General features: G+C 39.4%; 1 pseudogene; it reads left to right on the top strand.

Annotated features, from left to right (window-relative positions):
• The first annotated feature begins 16,466 nt into the window (after positions 1-16,466).
• Positions 16,467-18,411, top strand: LOC103244260 (ATP-dependent RNA helicase DDX18 pseudogene; annotated as a pseudogene).
• Positions 18,412-18,717: the final 306 nt, after the last annotated feature.

Raw genomic sequence — 18,717 nt, 5'->3', positions numbered from 1 at the left:
ACAGGCAGTCTTAAACAGTTAATGCCACCTCTTCTCATCCATACCCTTCCCCACAGTGGCCATGCAGCACAGAGAATCTGTGTACATGGGAGAGGGAGAACACAGCACCTGGGGAACTTTACATTGAAATCAGTGTACCATGTCACAGCAGAAAACAGAACTGGGTTGTACCCTGCCGACACTTGCCCACCAAGGGAGCATTTGGACGAGCCCTAGCCAGAGGGAAATCGTCCACCCCAATGGTCAGAGCCTGAAGTCCAGCAAGCTTTGTCATCTACATGGCTAAAGTGCTCTGGAACCCTAAGTGAACTTGAGGGGCAATCTAGGCCATAAGGACTGCAAATCCTAGGCAGGTCCTAGTGTTGATATCGGTTCAGAGCCAGTGGACTGAAGGGACACACAATCAACTGAGATGCCAGCTGGTGCAGCTAAGGGAGTGCTTCCACCACCCCTCCCCTATCCACTAGCAGCAGCCATACAGCATGGAGAATTCTTTGCGCTTGGGAGAAGGAAAGTGCAGCAATTATGAGTCTACATTGAACTCAGTGGTGCCCTGTCACAGCAGAGACCAAAGCTGTGGTGGGCTCAGCCAATACCCATGCATGAAGAGAGCATTTTAATGAGACCTCACTAGAGGAAAATTGACCATGCAAGTAGTCAGAACTTGAGTTTCTCAACAGGCCTCTCCACCACTGGTCAAAGTGATCTAGGGTTCTAGGTAAACTTAAGAGGCAGTCTAGGACATAAGGACTGCAATTTCTTTTTTGTTGTTGTTTTTGGCTTGAGATGGATTTTATTTACCCTGGTGTTTTTAGCTCTTTGCCACTTGCTTACATATTATCTGAGTGTTAATGGGGGCAGTTTTAGAAGAATTAGTGGGAAAATAAGGTGTTCTTAGAGCCTTGCCAAAGGAAAGCCAATTCCATAAAATGTTCTAGGATAGAATGTGACACATTTCCCCCCTTACAATAATAATTAAATGCAATATAATATTCTTTATAAAAAATAACAGCAATATAATTGAAGGAAATCAGGCAACTCCTGGGGCTGGCCTGGGCTTAGAGACAGTGGATTAGGACGGCATGTGACCTAGGGAGACACCAGTCAAGTTGGCCAAGGGAATGCTTTCACCATGCCTTCTCCAACTTCAGGCCATGCAGCTGACAGCAACAAAAGTGACCCCTTCCTCCTGCTTGAGGAGAGGAGTGAAGAGTACAACAGACTTCACCTGACATCCTGGACATGAGCACAGCCACAGTAGGATAGGGCATGGGACAGAGTCATAAGGTCCCCATTCCATGCCCTATCTCATTTCTTGACACACCCTGGGCCAAAAGAAAATGTACTGCCTTGAATGGAAGGACCCAATCCTGGCAGGATTCATTGCATGTGAGTTAAAGAGTTCTTGGGCTGGGCATGGTGGCTCATGATGTAATCCCAGCTTTTGGGAGGCCAAGGTGGGTGGATCACGAGGTTAGGAGTTTGAGACCAGCTGACCAACATGGTGAAACCTCGTTTCTATTAAAAATACAAAAAAAAAAAAAAAAAAGAAAATATTAGCTGGGCTTGGTGGTGCATGCCTGTAATCCCAGTTACTCCAGATCCTGAGGCAGAAAAATCACTTGAACCCAGGAGGTGGAGGTTGCAGTGAGCCAAGATCACGCCACTGTACTCCAGCCTGGGCAGCAGAGCAAGACTCCATCAAAAAAAAAAAAAAAAAAAAAAGAAAGAAAGAAAAAAACAAAACAAAAGATTCCTTGGCCCCAGATAACCAACAATGATACTCAGTTAATACAGCATGGGTCTTGGGCTCTGAGACATGCTGGCTTCAGGTGTGTCCCAGCATATTCCCATGGTGGCTATGGTGAAATTTCCCTTTTAGAGAAAAGTAGAGGGAGAAGGAAAGAGGACTTTGTCTTCCACCATAGGTACCAGCTCGGCCACACTGGGGTAAAGCAACAAGCAGACACCTGACGTCCCCAAGTCCAAGCCGAGGCACTTGGAAATCAATTTTGGACCTGCGCTGGACCAAAGGAGGGGGCAATTGCCCTAAAGAGTGAGACCTGGGCCCTGCAGTGTTCACCACAGGCTGACGGAAGAGCCCTTGGGCTTTAAGTAAACATCAGTGGTGGCCAGGCAGAAGCCCTGTGTGAGCTGGTAGTGATGGTGGATGCAGAGAGAGCTTTCTCTGCCAGTGAGTAGAGGGAAGAGCAAGAAGGAATTTGTCTTGTAGTTTGAATGCCAGCTTAGCCACAGTAGAATAGAACATCAGGTAAATTGCTAACATTGTTTACTCCAATCTCTGGCTCCCAGATAGCATCTCTGGACCCACAGGGGCCATGGGGGAACTTGCCACTCTAAAGGAAGGGATTAATATCTGGCTGGCTTCACCACATGCTGGTCATAGAGCCCTAGGGCCTTGAGTGAACATAGGTGGTAGCCATGTAGTGGTTATAGCAGTCCATGGATGACATCCAGTTCTGTACTGGCTTCAGGTCTAAATCAGCACAGTTCTGGTGGTTATAGCCACAGGAATGCTTGAGTCCATCCACACCTAGTTCCAGGCAGCTCAGAACAGAGAGAGAGAGAGAGAGAGAGAGAGAAAGAGGAGAGAGAGACTCTGTTTTTTGGGGAGAAAGTAAAGGAAAAGAACAAGAATATATACTTGGTAATCCAGAGAACTCATCCAGATCTTATTCAAGACTAAGGCAGTATTTCTACAAGTCTATAAGAACCACAGCATTATTGGATAGCCTAAGTTCCTTCAAATACCTGGAAAGCCTTCCTAAAAATGCAAGCCCAGACTGCAAAACTACAATAAATGCCTAACTCTTTAATGATGCCCCAACACTGATGAACATCTACAAGCATCAAAACCATCCAGGAAAAGGAGGGGCCAAGATGGCTGACTAGAAACAGCTCTGGTCAGAGGTGCCTACCAAGAAGAATGAAAACAGTAAATGAATCCTGCAGCAACTAAGGTATCCAGGTTCTCTTGCTGGGACTGACTACGCAGCTGGCATGACCCATGGAGAGTGAGGAAAAGCAGGATGGAGCAACAGCATACCCAGGAGCTGCACAGTGCAAGGAGAGCTCCCACTCCCAGCCAAGGGAGGTAGTGAGTGATTGTGCTACCCCACCTGGGAAACCACAGTTTTTCCATGGATCCATGCAACCCACGAATCAGGAGATCCCCTCGTAAGCCCACAGAGTTATGAAGATTCTCAGTGGCTGCTTAGCTGGAGACTGCCTAAGACTACCGAGTTCCTGGAGGGAAGGGCAGTCACCATCACTGCTGCTGCCTGCTGCCTAAGAGGACTGAGCTCCCAGAAGGAGGGGTGGCTACCATCACTGAAGCTCCAGTCTGCCATTCTCACCTGCTGGTACTAGGGAGACTAGGTGGTTTGGACCAAGGAGGAATCCCCACAATGCAGCACAGCAGCTGTGGTAGATTGTGGAGAGATTATCTCTTTAGGCCAGACCCGTACTCATTTCTCCTCACCAGGTAGAGCCTCCCTGTGGGAATTTCAGCAACCCCAGCCAGGGGTTTACAAAGAGAATGCTGATGTCCCTGGGATGGAGCCCCTGGGGGCAAGGGTGGCCACAGTCTCCATGGATCAACGAACTTGATCTTTTCCCTTGCTGACTATGAGGAATCTGGGCAGTCCAGATGAATGGGATTCCCCCCAGCGCAGCACACTCTTTCCACAAAGAGGCAGCCAGAGTGCTTTGTTAAGCAGGTCCCTGATCCTGTGCCTCCTGGCTGGGTGAGACTCCCCAACAGGGGTCACCAAAAACATTACACAGTACTGTTCCTGCTGGTATTAGGTCAATGCCCTCTGGGATGAAACCACTGCTCAAGAAAATCAGAGAGGACAAAAAACAAATAAAAAAAATTCCATGCTCATGAATAAGAAGAATCAATATCATGAAAATGGCCATATTGCCCAAAGTGATTTATAGATTCAATGCTATTCTCATTAAATACCATTGACATTCTTCACAAAATTAGAAAAAGTTGCTTTTAAGTTCATATGGAACCAAAAGAGAGTTCATCAATGAGATCACTTGGACTCGGGAAGGGGAACATCACACACCGGGGCCTATCATGGGGAGGGGGGGAGGGGGGAGGGATTGCATTGGGAGTTATACCTGATGTAAATGACGAGTTGATGGGTGCAGCACACCAACATGGCACAAGTATACATATGTAACAAACCTGCACGTTATGCACATGTACCCTACAACTTAAAGTATAATAATAATAAATAAATTTAAAAAAAAAAAAAAAAAGAGAGTTCATATAGCCAAGACAATCCTAAGGAAAAGGGACAAAGCTGGAGACATCATGCTATCTAACTTCAAACTATACTGCAAGGCTGTGGTAACTAAAACAGCATGATACTGGTATAAAAACAGACACACAGACCAATGGAAAAGAGTAGAGAACTTAGAAATCAGACACCCCCATCTACAACTGTCTGACCTTCAACAAACCTGACAGAAACAGCAGTGGGGAAAAGATTCCATATTTAACAAATGAAGCTGGGAGAATGGCCATATGCAGAAAATTGAAACTGGACCCTTTTCTTACACCTTACGCAAAAAGTAACTCAAGACTAATAACAAGTAACAAGATCAACACTGTAATGAAATGTCTCCCTGGGGTAGGGCCAAGGTGGCCAACAAAAAGTAGTCCCGTTTGGAGGCTTTCCTTGAAAAACACCATAATAAGTATGTGACTCCTTCACTTGCAACAAAGGTATACAGGTTTTCTCATCAAAATTGAATAGAAGGCTGGCATGACCCATGGAGAGAAGGAAGAGCAGTGTGGTGTAGCAGCCCATCTGAGAACCATACAGTGAAGATGATCTCCCACCCCCAGCCAAGGGAGGTGGTGAGTTAGCACACTACCTAGCTGGGGGAACTGTGCTTTTTCCACAGAACTGTGCAACCCAGGGATTGGAAGGTCCCACTCACATAACCACGTCACCAGGACCTAGCATCCCAACCCTGGAACACGCAGATTCTTATAGCCTGTCGGCTGAAATCTGCTTAAGCCTACCGAACTCCCAGGGGGAGGGATGACCACAACCAAGCCACTGGCTGTGGCTGCCTGCTATCTAAGCCATTTGTGCTCCCTGGGGGAGGGACGGCAGCTAGCACTGGGAGTAACACACTAACATGCTACTGCCTAACACGCTAAGCTCCTTGAGCCAGAGAAGGGTGGCACCCATATCTATAGCACCAGGCTGCACTTTTCCCCTGCTGGAATCAGGGAGGCTGGACAACTTGGTCCCAAGACTTGTCCCCACAGCCAATGCACCAGCTGTGGCAGTCTGTGACCAGAGTGCCTATTCAGGTATAATTCTGACCCATCCTTCCTTAGTGGACAGAGATTCCCTGTAGGATCTCCAGTAACTCCAGCCAGAGGCTCAGGAACAGAATTTAAATCTCCCTTGACTTGAGCCCCTAGAGGGAGGGGTGGTGGTTGCAGTCTCTGTGGACCAGCAGACTTAGCCTTTCCTCCTGGTAGTTCTGAGGAATCCAGGCAGCCCAGATGAGTGGGATTCCCCCCAGCAAAACACACCTTCTCCACCAAGGGACAAAGTGCTTCATTAGATGATTCCTGCTCCCCATGCCACCCAAAAGGGTAAGAAGCTCCAATAGGGGTTGTCAGACACCCTATACAGAAGCAATCCTACTGGCATCAGGTTGGTTGTCCTAAAGGTCACAAGTCCCAGAAGAAGGAGCAAGCACCCATCTTTGCTGCTCTCCAACCATCTTGAGTGACATCTCTAGGCACAGGAGCAAATCAGATGAATAGGGTTTGAAGTGAACCCTCAGCAAACTGCAGCAGCCCTACAGAAGAGGGACCTGACTGTTGAAAGAAAAACAAACAAACAAAAATCAACAACAACAGCATCAACAACAACAAAAACGACCCCCACAAAAACCCTATCCAGGGGTCAGTAGCCTCAAAGACCGAAACTAGACAAACTCAAGAAGATGAGAAAGAATCAATGAAAAAATGCTGAAAACCCAAAAGGCCAGAGTGCCTCTTCTCCAAATGATCACAATGTCTCTCCATCAAGTACGCATAACAGGGCAGAGGATCAGATGGACGAATTCACAGAGGTAGTCTTCAGAAGATGGATAATAAAAAAAACTATGATGAGCTGAAGGAGCATGTTCTAACCCAATGCAAAGAAGTTAAGAACCTTGATAAAAGTTACAGGAATTGCTAAATAGGATAACCAGTTTAGAGAGGAAGATAAATGACCTGATGGAGCTAAAATACACAGCATGAGAACTTCATGAAGCATACACAAGTATCAAAACCCAATTTGACCAAGTGGAAGAAAGGATATCAGAGTTTGAAGACCACCTTGCTGAAATAAGACATGAAGACAAGAATAGAGAAAAAAGAATGAAAAGGAATAAATAAAGCCTCCAAGAAATATAAGACTTCATAAAAAGACCAAACCTATGATTGATTGGAGTACCTGAAGGAGACAGAGAGAATGGAAATAAGCTGGAAAACACACTTCAGGGTATTATCCAGGAGAACTTCCCCAACCTAGTAAGACAGGCCAACATGCAAATTCAGGAAATACAGAAAACACTATTAAGTTACTCCATGAGAAGATCAACCCCAAAACACATAATCATTAGATTTTCCAAGGTCAAAATGAAAGAAAAACTGTCAGCCAGAGAGAAAGGCTAGGTCACATACAAAGGGAAGCCCATCAGACTAACAGTGGACCTCTCAGCAGAAACTCTATAAGCCAGAAAAGATTAAGGGCCAATATTCAACGTTCTTAAAGAAAAGAATTTTCAACCCAGAATTTCCAGCCAAATATCCAGCCAAACTAGGTTTCATAAGTGAAGGAGAAATAAAATCCTTTCAAGACAAGCAAATCCTGAGGGATTTCCTTACCACCTACCCTTCAAGAGCTCATGAAAGAAGCACTAAGTGTGGAAAGGAAAAACCAGTACCAGCCACTGCAAAAACACACCAAAATATAAAGACCAATGACACTACAAAGAAACTGCATCAACTAGTGTGCAAAATAACCAAATAGTATCACGATGACCAGATCAAACTCAGACATAACAATATTAACCTTAAATGTAAATGGGCTGAATGCTCCAATTAAAAGACAGACTGGTAAATTAGATAAAGAGTCAAGACCCATTGGTGGGCTGTATTCAGGAAACCCGATTTATGTGCAAAGACATACACAGGCTCAAAATAAAGGTATGGAGAAAAATTTACCAAGCAAATGGAAAGCAAAAAAAGGCAGGGGTTGCAATCATAGTCTCTGACAAAACAGACTTTAAACCAACAAAGATCAAAAAAGACAAAAAAGGGCACTACACAATGGTAAAGGGATTAATTCAACAAGAAGAGATAACTGTTCTGAATATATATTCACCCAATACAGGAGCACCCAGATTCATAAAACAAGTTCTTAGAGACCTACAAAGAAACTTAGACTCCCACACAATAATAATGAGAGATTTTAACACTCCATTGTCAGTATTAGACAGATCAATGAGACAGAAAATTAACAAGGATATTCAGGACTTGAACTCAGCTCTGGATCAAGTGGACCCATTAGACATCTACAGAACTCTCTACCCTAAATCAACAGAATATACCATTCTTCTCAGTGCTATATGGCAGTTATTCTAAAATCAACCACATCATTGGAAGTAAAACACTGCTCAGCAATTGCAAAAGAATGGAAATCATAACAAACAGCTTCTCAGAACACAGTGCAAGCAAATTAGAACTCAGGATCAAGAAACTCAATCAAAACCACACAATTTCATGGAAATTTAACAACCTACTCCTGAATGACTCCGGGGAAAATAATGAAATTAAGGCAGAAATCAAGAAATTCTTTGAAACCAATGAGAACACAGAAACAACATACCAGAATCTCTGGGACACAGCTAAAGCAGTGTTAAGAGGGAAATTTATAGCACTAAATGCCATATCAGAAAGCTAGAAAGATCTCAAATCAACACCTTAATATCATAATTAAAAGATCTAGAGAGACAAGAACAAACTAATCCAAAAGCTAGCAGAAGACAATAAATAAGATTAGAAAAGAACTGAAGGAGATAGTGACATGAGAAACCCTCCAAAAAATTAATGAATCCAGGAGCTGTTTTTTTAAAAAAGTTAATAAAACAGATAGACTGCTAGCTACACTAATAAAAAAGAAGAGAGAGAATAATCAAATAAACACAATAAAAAATGATAAAGGGGATATCACCACTGACCCCAAAGAAATACAAACTACCATCAGAGAATACTATAAACACCTCTATGCAAATAAACTAGAAAATCCAGAAGAAATGGATAAATTCCTGGATGCATAAACCCTACCAAGACTAAACCAGGGAGAAGTTGAATCCCTGAATAGACCAATAACAAGTTCTGAAATTGAGGCAGTAATTAATAGCCTATCAAACAAAAACTGCCCAGGACCAGATGGATTCACAGCTGAATTCTACCAGAAATAGAAAGAGGACCTGGTAACATTCCTTCTGAAACTATTCCAAACAATAGAAAAGGGGAGACTCCTCCCTAACTCATTTTATGAAGCCAGCATCATCCTGATACCAATACTAGGAAGAGACACAACAAAAAAAGAAAATTTCAGGCCAATATCCCTGATGAACATCGATGCAAAAATCCTCAATAAAATACTGCCAAACTAAATCCAGCAGCATATCAAAAAATATCCACCATGATCAAGTTGGCTTCATCCCTGGGATGTAAGACTGGTTCAACATACACAAATCAGTAGCTATAACCCATCACATAAACAGAACCAATGACAAAAACCACATGATTATCTCAATAGATGCAGGAAAGGTTTTTGATAGAATTCAACATCCTTTCATGTTAAAAATTCTCAATAAATTAGGTATTGATTGAACATATCTCAAGATAATAAGAGCTATTTATGACAAACACACAGCCAATATCATATTGAATGGGCAAAAGCTAGAAGCATTCCCTTTGAAAATGGGTACAATACAAGGATGCCCTCTCTCCCCATTACTACTCAACATAACATTGGAAGTTCTGGCCAGGGAAATCAGGTGAGAGAAAGAAATAAAGGGTATTCAGATAGGAATAGATGAAGTCACGTTGTCTCTGCTTGCAGATGACATAATTGTGTATTTAGAAAGCCCCATCATCTCAGTCCAAAATCTACTTAAGCTGATAAGAAACTTCAGCAAAGTCTCAGGATACAAAAATCAATGTGCAAAAATCACAATCATTCTTATACACCAATAATAGACAAACAGAGAGCCAAATCATGAGTGTACGCCCATTCACAATAGCTACAAAGAAAATAAAATACCTAGGAATAAAGCTAACAAGGGATGTGAAAGATCTCTTCAAGAACTACAAACCACTGCTCAAGGAAACAAGAGAGGACACAAACAAATGGAAAAACATTCCATCCTCATGGATAGGAAGAATCAATATCATGAAAATGGCCATAGTGTCCAAAGTAATTTATACATTCAATGCTATTCCCATCAAACTACCATTGACAGTCTTCACTGAATTAGAAAAAAACTAGTTTAAATTTCATATGAAATCAAAGAAGACCCCATATAGCTAGAACAATCCTAAACAATCAAAGCTAGAGGCATCACACTACCTGACATCAAACTATACTACAAGGTTACAGCAACCAAAACAGCATGGTACTGGTACAAAACAGACATATAGACCAACGGAACAGAACAGAGAGTGCAGAAATAACACCACATATCTATAACCATCCAATCTTCAATGAAACTGACAGAAACAAGCAATAGGGAAAGGATTGCCTATTCAGTAAATGATGCTGGGAAAACTGGCTAGCCATAGGCAGAAAAATGAAATTGGACCACTTCCTTACACCTTATACAAAAATTAACTCAAGAGGGATTAAAGACTTAAATGTAATACTCAAAACCATATAAACTCTAGAAGAAAACCTAGGCAATATTTTTCAGGATATAGGCACGGGCAAAGACTTCACGACAAAAACACCAAAAGCAATTGCAACAAAAGCCAAAATTGACAAATGGGATCTAACTAAACTAAAGAGCTTCTACACAGCAAAAGAAACTATCCTCAGAGTGAACAGGCAAACTACAGAATGGGAGAAAAATTTTGCAATCTACCCATCTGCAAAGGCCTAATATCCAGACTTTACAAGGAACTTAAACATATTTACAAGAAAAAACAAACAACCCCATCAAAAATTGGGCAAATGATAGAACAGACACTTCTCAAAAGAAGACATTTACATGACCAACAAACATTTTTTAAAAAAGCTCAATATCACTGATCACCAGAGAAGTGCAAATCAAAACCACAATAAGATACACCAGTTAGAATGGCGATCATTAAAAGTCAGGAGAGGAAACAATAGATGTTGGCGAGGCCGTGGAGAAACAGGAATGCTTTTACACTGTTGATGGGAGTGTGAGTTCAACATTGTGAAAAACGGTATGGCAATTCCTCAAGGATGTAGAACCAGAAATATCACTGGACCCAACAATCCCGTTTCTGGCATTATAAATCATTCTATCATATAAATCATTCTACTACAGGAATGATTTATATAGTAGAAGGAATATAAATCATTCTACTATAAAGACACATGCACAGGTATGTATATTCAACACTATTTACAATAGCAAAGACATGGAACTAACCGAAATGTCCATCAATGATAGAATGGATAAAGAAAATGTGGTACATATACACCATGGAATACTATGCAGCCATAAAAAAGAATGAGATCACATTCTTTGCAGGGACATGGGTGAAGCTGGAAGCTATCATCCTGACTAAACTAACACAAGAACAAAAAAACAAACACCACCTGTTCTCACTCATAAGTAGGAGTTGAACATTGATAACACATGGACACAGAGAGGGAAGCAGCACACACCAGGGCCTGTTGGGATGTCAGGGGTGAGGGGAGGGAACTTAGAGGATGGGTCAATAGGTACAGCAAACCACTCTGGCACACATATACCTATGTATCAAACCTGCAGGTTCTGTACATGTATTTCATTTTTTGGTTTTTTGGTTTTTAAAAGAAATAAAGAAAAAAAAAAGGTCTCCTAGCTAAGAAAAGCCCAGGTCTCAATGGCTTCAATGCTGAATTCCACCAAATATTTATGGAAGAAATAATGTCAATTCTACACAAACTTTTCCAAAAAATATAGAAGGAGGGGATACTTCCAAATGCATTCTACAAGCCCAGTATTACCCTGATACCAAAACCAGACCATATAAAGAAAAGAAAACTACAGGCCAATCTCTCATGAATATTGATGCAAAAACTCTCAGCAAAACACTGGCAACATGAATTAAACAATTCATTAAAAAGATAATTTAGGGTGACCAAGGGGACTTAGCCCAGAAATGCAAGATTGGTTCAATTTACATGAATCAATAAATGTGGTACATCATATCAACAGAATGAAGGACAAAAACCATATGATCATATCAATTGATGCTAAAAAACATTTGACAAAATTTAACATCCTTTCATCATAAAAACTCTCAAAAAAACTGCATGTAGAAGGAACATGCCTCAACATAATAAAAACTCATATATGAAAAACATACAGCTAGTATCACACTGAATAAAAGAAAACTGAAAGCCCTTCCTCTAAGATGTGGAACACAATAAGGATACTAACTTTCACCACTGTTATTCAACATAGCACTAGAAGTCCTAGGTTGAGCAGGCAGACAATAGAAAGTAATAAAGAGCACCCAAATTAGAAAGAAAACAAATTATCCTTCTTTGCAGAATATAGGATCTTATATTTGGAAAAATCAAAAGACTCTACGCACACAAAAACTATTAGAACTGATAAACAATTCAATAAAGTGGCAGAATACAAAATCAACATACAAAAATTAGTAGCATCTCTATATGCCAACACTGGATAATCTGAAAAAGAAATCAAAAGAGGAATCCCACTTACAATATCCATAAATGAAATAAAATGTCTAGGACTTAACAAAATAAAAGAATTCTTCAATGAAATCTGTAAAACACTGATAAAAGAAATTGAAGCGGCACAGTGGCTCACGCCTGTAATCCCAGCACTTTGGGAGGTCGAGGCGAGCGGATCACTAGGTCAGGAGACAGAGACCATCCTGGCTAACATGGTGAAACCCCGTCTCTACTAAAAATACAAAAAATTAGCTGGGCGTGGTGGTGGGTGCCTGTAGTCCTAGCTACTCGGGAGGCTGAGGCAGGAGAACGGCATGAACCCGGGAGGCAGAGCTTGCAGTGAGCCAAGATAGCACCACTACACTCCAGCCGGGGTGACGGAGCAAGATTCCGTCTCAAAAATAAATAAAAAAAAAATTTTTAAATTAAAAAAAAAAAGATATTGAAGAACACACGTACGCACACAAAACAGAAAGATATTTCATGTTCATGGATTGGAAGAATCAATACTATTAAAATTTCCATACTGCCCAAAGCAATCTACAGATTCAATGCAATCCCTGTGAAAATACCAATGACATTATTCATAGAAATAGAAAAACGATCCTAAAGTTTAAATGGAACCACAAAAGTCCTAGCATAGCCAAAGCTATCTTTTTATTTATTTATTTATTTATTTATTTATTTATTTATTATACTTTAAGTTCTAGGGTACATGTGCACAACATGCAGGTTTGTTACATATGTATACATGTGCCATGTTGATGTGCTGTACCCATTAACTCGTAATTTACATTAAATATATCTCCTAATGCTATCCCTGCCCCCTACCCCCTCCCCACAATAGGCCCCGGTGTGTGATGTTCCCCTTCCTGTGTCCAAGTGATCTCATTGTTCAATTCCCACCTACGAGTGAGAACATGCGGTATTTGGTTTTCTGTTCTTGCGACAGTTTGCTGAGAATGATGGCTTCCAGCTGCATCCATATCCCTAAGCCAAAGCTATCTTGAGCAGAAAGAACAAAACTGAAGGAATCACTTTACTTGACTTCAAATAATACTATATAGCTATAGTAATTAAAACAGCATGAAAATTGATTAAAAACAGACACATAGACTAATGGAATGGAATAGAGAACCCACAAACAAGTCCAAACACTTTCACTGAACTCATTTTTTATAAAGGTGTCAAGAACATACATTGGGGAAACAACATTCTCTTCAATAAATGGTGCTAGGAAAACTTAATATCCATGTACAGAAGAATGAAATTGGACCTCTATCTCTTGTCACATACAAAAATCAAATCAAAATGGATTAAAGACTTAAATTGAAGATGTCGATCTAAAGACTTAAATCTAAGACCTTGCTAAACTATGAAACCACTACAAGAAAACATTGGAGAAACTCTGCAAGATATTGGTCAAAAATTTCTTGAGTAACACCCCACAAACCACAGGCAACCAAAGCAAAAATAAACAAATGAGATCATATTAACACAAAATACTTCTGCACAGCAAAGGATACAATCAACTAAGTGAAGTGATAACCCACAGAATAGGATAAAATATTTGCAAACTATATATCTGCAAGAGAATAATAATCAGAATATATAAGAAACTCAAATGACTTTATAGGAAAAATATCTAATAATCTAATTTTTAAATGGGCAAAAGATTTGAATAGACATTTCTCAAAAGAAGACATACAAATGGAAAATGAGCATATGAAAAGATGCTCAACATCATTAGCAGATAAATGCAAATCAAAACTGCAATGAGATATTTTCTCACCCCAGTTAAAATGCCTTTTATCGAAACATAGGCAATAACTAATACTGGAGAGAGTGTGGAGAAAAGGGAAGCCTTGTACACTCTTGGTGAGAATATAAATGAGTAAAACCAATATGGAGGGGAGTTTGGAGATTCCTCAAAAAAGACAAAAATAGACATACCATCCAATCTAGGAATGCCACTGCTAAGTATACACCCAAAAGAAAGAAAATCAGTATATCTAAGAGATATTTGCACTCCCATGTTTGTTGCAGCACTGTTCAAAATTGCCAGGATTTGGAAACAACAAAATTGTTCATCAACCAATGAATGGATAAAGAAAATGTGGGACATATTCACAATCGAGTACTATGCAGTCATACAAAAGAATGAGATCTTGTCATATGCAACAACATGAATGGAACTGGAGGTCATTATGTTAAGTAAAATAAGTCAAGAACAGAAAGACAAACTTTGCATCTTCTCACTTATTTGTGGAAACTAAAAATCAGAACAATTAAACTTATGGAGCTAGAGAGTAGAAGAATGGTTACCAAAGGCTGGGAGGGGTAGTGGGAAAAAGTTGGGGAGAAGTGGAAATGGTTAGTGGGTACAAAAAAAATTGAAAGAATAAATAAGAGCTAGTATTTCATAGCACAACAGATTGACTACAGTCAATAATAATTTAATTGCACAGTTTTAAATAACTAAAAGAGTATAACTGACACCAAAAATTAGTTAGAATGAATATGACCTACTATTTCACAGCACAACAGAGTGACCATAGTGAATAATAATTCAATTGTGCATTTTAAAATAACTAAAAGCATACAAAAATGTTAGAAAGATGAATAAGACCTAGTATTTCATAGCACAACAGAGTGACTATAGTCAATAATAATTTAATTAGACATTTTAAAATAACTAAAACAGTATAATTTGATTGTTTATAACGAAAAGGATAAATGCTTGAGGGGATGAATATTTTCCATGATGTGATTATTACACATTGAACACATATATCAAAACATCTCATGTCCTATATAAATATATACTATCAAGTACCCACAAAAAGTAAACATTAATTTTTTTTAAATGTGAACAAATTTGATAGGAATAAAAAAGAATACTGAATATCATGGTCACTAGATCAACAGAAAATAATCTATAGGTAGATTTAGCCCTGTTAATTGGTGTGTCTGATTAATTTTAAACCAAAACTTACATTGAAAGAATACAAAATTCCTCTGCATTTAGAAATATCAGTATCTTTTGTGTTTCATCTTGTGCATGGGTCAATATAGGTAAGCTATACATTGTATGACAGTACATCTGCTTTCCTTTTATATTTCCTGGGCTATCTGGGAAGGCAAATACCTGGGAAGGTTAAATTGATCTGTAAAAAGTAAGATTAGATAGAGAAAATCTTTAAATTATACTTCTTTAACTAATATTTATTGAATACCTACTATGTGTCAGAGTATGATTCAGCATCGGTTCACTAAAACATTTGCAGTTCCTCCTGGCACTTTTTTTTTTTTTTTAAGCCCTTGGCGTAGTACCTTGTATGATGTAGATCTCCAATTAGAATTGAATGAATTAATGAAGGAGATAAAACAGTGGGGTTCCTAATGCTTTCCATAGAGAAAAATCAACAGAGATAGTCCTGCCTCTTAAAGATGATGGGGTTCAGGAGAACCTACCCCAAAAATATGGCACCTTGGCATTTGAAAAAATATCAGAAGCCAAAAAGTCATTTTTACCTTCCCCAAGCCATTCTTTCCTGAAGCAAGTGATAAACCCTAAAAAGGATTTTCTGAATTTCTCCAGAAGCAGGTCACAAGACACTTACTGAAGAGATACCCTCCCTATACCTGGAGGACAGAAATATTCTTCTTACCTCTGAAGACAGAGTTACAGGGACAAATCTGAAGAAACAAGTCTTGCTAAGTTCCCCCTAGTTTATTGCAATTTTAATTATACATTTTTACCCAATTATACTGCTCCACAATTGTCTATTTCTTCATGAAACCTACCATGAAACAATACATTGGCTTTAAAAATACACTGTTTATCCATTTCTTCGAGTCTTCATTTCCTTATGAAGCCTCCTATGTCATGTAAAGCTTATTAAATAAACGTGTATACTTTTCACTTATTAATCTGTCATTTGTTATCAGGACTACCACAATGAACCTAGCAATGAGGGAAGGAAAATATTTTATCTTCCCCTGTGAGGATAATATCATTTATCAAACTCAAGTTTTTATTTAAATTTTGATAATATGTGTAAAATATACTAGAGACTAGAGTCTGTATTTTACCTAATATCTGTTTTATTTAACGATTTATATTTTGTTCTAAAATCAGTTATTTTATCAATGATAAAATTATATGGGGATAAATAGAATTTAACATGCCTAGAATAAGTTAAAAATGTGATGACAGACATTGATTATAAGTTGTGTTTAAAAAACTATGGGGTCATGACATGTTTGAATCCACATAGTAAGAAAGAAAGATCTACTACAGGCATTTCCAGTTGACTGAGCCTCGCATGTGCGGCCGAAAGTAACATCAGCCCCAAGAATTCAGTAGCTGTACTGTGTGGCGCAGTGGTCTAGGCACTTCTTGGACACGTGCTGATGAAACTCCTGTGCAAGATGATCTAGAAGCAGAACCTCAAATTGCAGGAGTAGAACCTAAAGTTGCAGGGGGCCTCAAATCTGATCCTATCAGAAACTTAAAATGGAGATGTGTCTGAAGAAACAATGGGAGATGGAAAGGTTAAAAAATCAAAACATTCCATGAATGTGGGCTTATCAGAAGCTCAAAGTGGAGATGTGTCTCAAGAAGCAGTGGAAAATATATACGTTAAAAAATCTCGCCAGAAATCCACTGTATTAACCAACGGAGAAGCAGCAATGCAGTCTCCCAATTCAGAATCAAAAAAGAAAAAGAAGGAAAAAAAAAGAAAAATGATGAATGATTTTGGGCCTGATACCAAAAAAAAGAAAACCAAAAACTGAAAACAAAGGGGAATCTCAAGAAGAAAGTGCTGAGACTCCTAAAGAAACAGAAAATAATGTGGAAAAAACAGATAATGATGAAGATGACAGTGAGGTGCCCAGCCTACCCCTGGGACTGACAGGAGCTTTTCGAATATACTTCATTTGCTTCTCTATATAATCTTGTCAATGAAAACACCGTGAAGGCAATAAAAGAAAAGGGCTTTACAAATATGACTGAAATTCAGCATAAAGGTATCAGACCACTTCTGGAAAGCAGGGATCGTCCAGCAGCTGCAAAAACTGGCAGTGGTAAAACCCTGGCTTTTCTCATCCCTGCAGCTGAATTCATGGTTAAGTTAAAGTTCATGCCCAGGAATGGAACTGGAGTCCTTAATCTCTCCCTATGGGAGAACTAGTCATGCAAACTTTTGGTGGTTCTTAAGGAGCTAATGACTCACCACGTGCATACCTGTGGGTTGATAATGGGTGGCAGTAACAGATCTGCTGAAGCACAGAAACTTACTAATGGGATCAACATCATTGTGGGCACACCAGGCCGTCTGCCGGCCCATATGCAGAATACTCCAGGGTTTATGTATAAAAACCTGCAGTGCCTAGTTATTGATGAAGCTGATCGTATCTTGGATATTGGGTTTGAAGAAGAATTAAAGCAAATTATTAAACTTTTGCCAACACATAGACAGACTATGCTCTTTTCTGCCACCCAAACTTCAAAAGTTGAAGACCTGGCAAGGATTTCTCTGAAAAAGGAGTCATTGTATGTTGGTGTTGATGATGATAATACTAATGCAACAGTGTATGGTCTTGAGCATGGATATGTTGTTTGTCCTTATGAAAAGAGATTCCTTCTGCTCTTTACATTCCTTAAGAACCTAAAGAAGAAGCTTATGATCTTCTTTTCATCTTGTATGTCCATGAAATACCTTTATGAGTTGCTGAATTACATTGATTTGCTCGTCTTGGCCATTCGTGGAAAGCAAAAGCAAAACAAGCGTACAACCACATTCTTCCAGTTCTCCAATGCAGATTTGGAAACACTATTGTGCATAGATGTGGCAGCAAGAGGACTGGACATTACTGACATGGACTGGATTGTTCAGTATGATCCTCCAGATGACCCTAAGGAATATATTCATTGTGTGGGTAGAACAACCAGAGGCCTAAATGGGAGAGGGCATGCCTTGCTCATTTTGCACCCAGAAAAATTGGGTTTTCTTTGCTACTTGAAACAATCCAAGGTTCCACTAAGTGAATTTGACTTTTCCTGGTCTAAAATTTCTGACATTCAGTCTCAACTTGAGAAATTGATTAAAAAGAATTACCTTCTTCATAAGTCAGCCCAGGAAACATATAAGTGATACATACAAGCCTATGATTCCCATTCTCTGAAACAGATCTTTAATGTTAGTAACTTAAATTGTTCTCAAGTTGCTCTGTCATTTGGTTTCAAGATGCTCCCTTGTTGATCTGAAAATCAAGAGCAATGAAGGCAAGCAGAAAAAGTGTGGAGGTGGTGGTGGATTTGCCTACCAAAGTTGAGAAGTACAAAATCTCTAAACACATTAGCAAGAAATCATCCAATAGCAGGCAGTTCTCTAACTGAAGACATGCTATTCTTTCATCTTGAATAACTTTGTTTTAAAATGAATTTTCCCCTTGATTTAACAGGATTGTTGTAGCCTGTAGGATTTAAACTTATCTAACACGAGTACAAATTGACTTGGGTTGCAAGCACTGAGCACTGTTACTTATGTCAAGTCTCTCTTCTATATTGGGATATAAAACAGGTTTTAATTTTCTTGGTTGCCCAAGGGCAGAGCAAGGAATATCTGGACTTTCTTGTGATTATATAATATTTTAATTTTAAATATTTCTTCCTCATACACACAAATGTATGTTACTGTTTTAA

The sequence above is a fragment of the Chlorocebus sabaeus genome, chromosome 23, assembly GCF_047675955.1.
Source record: "Chlorocebus sabaeus isolate Y175 chromosome 23, mChlSab1.0.hap1, whole genome shotgun sequence".
Taxonomy (NCBI): Eukaryota; Metazoa; Chordata; class Mammalia; order Primates; family Cercopithecidae; genus Chlorocebus; species Chlorocebus sabaeus.
The sequence above is the reverse complement of the archived record's forward strand: the minus strand, read 5'-3'. Positions and strand labels throughout refer to the sequence as shown.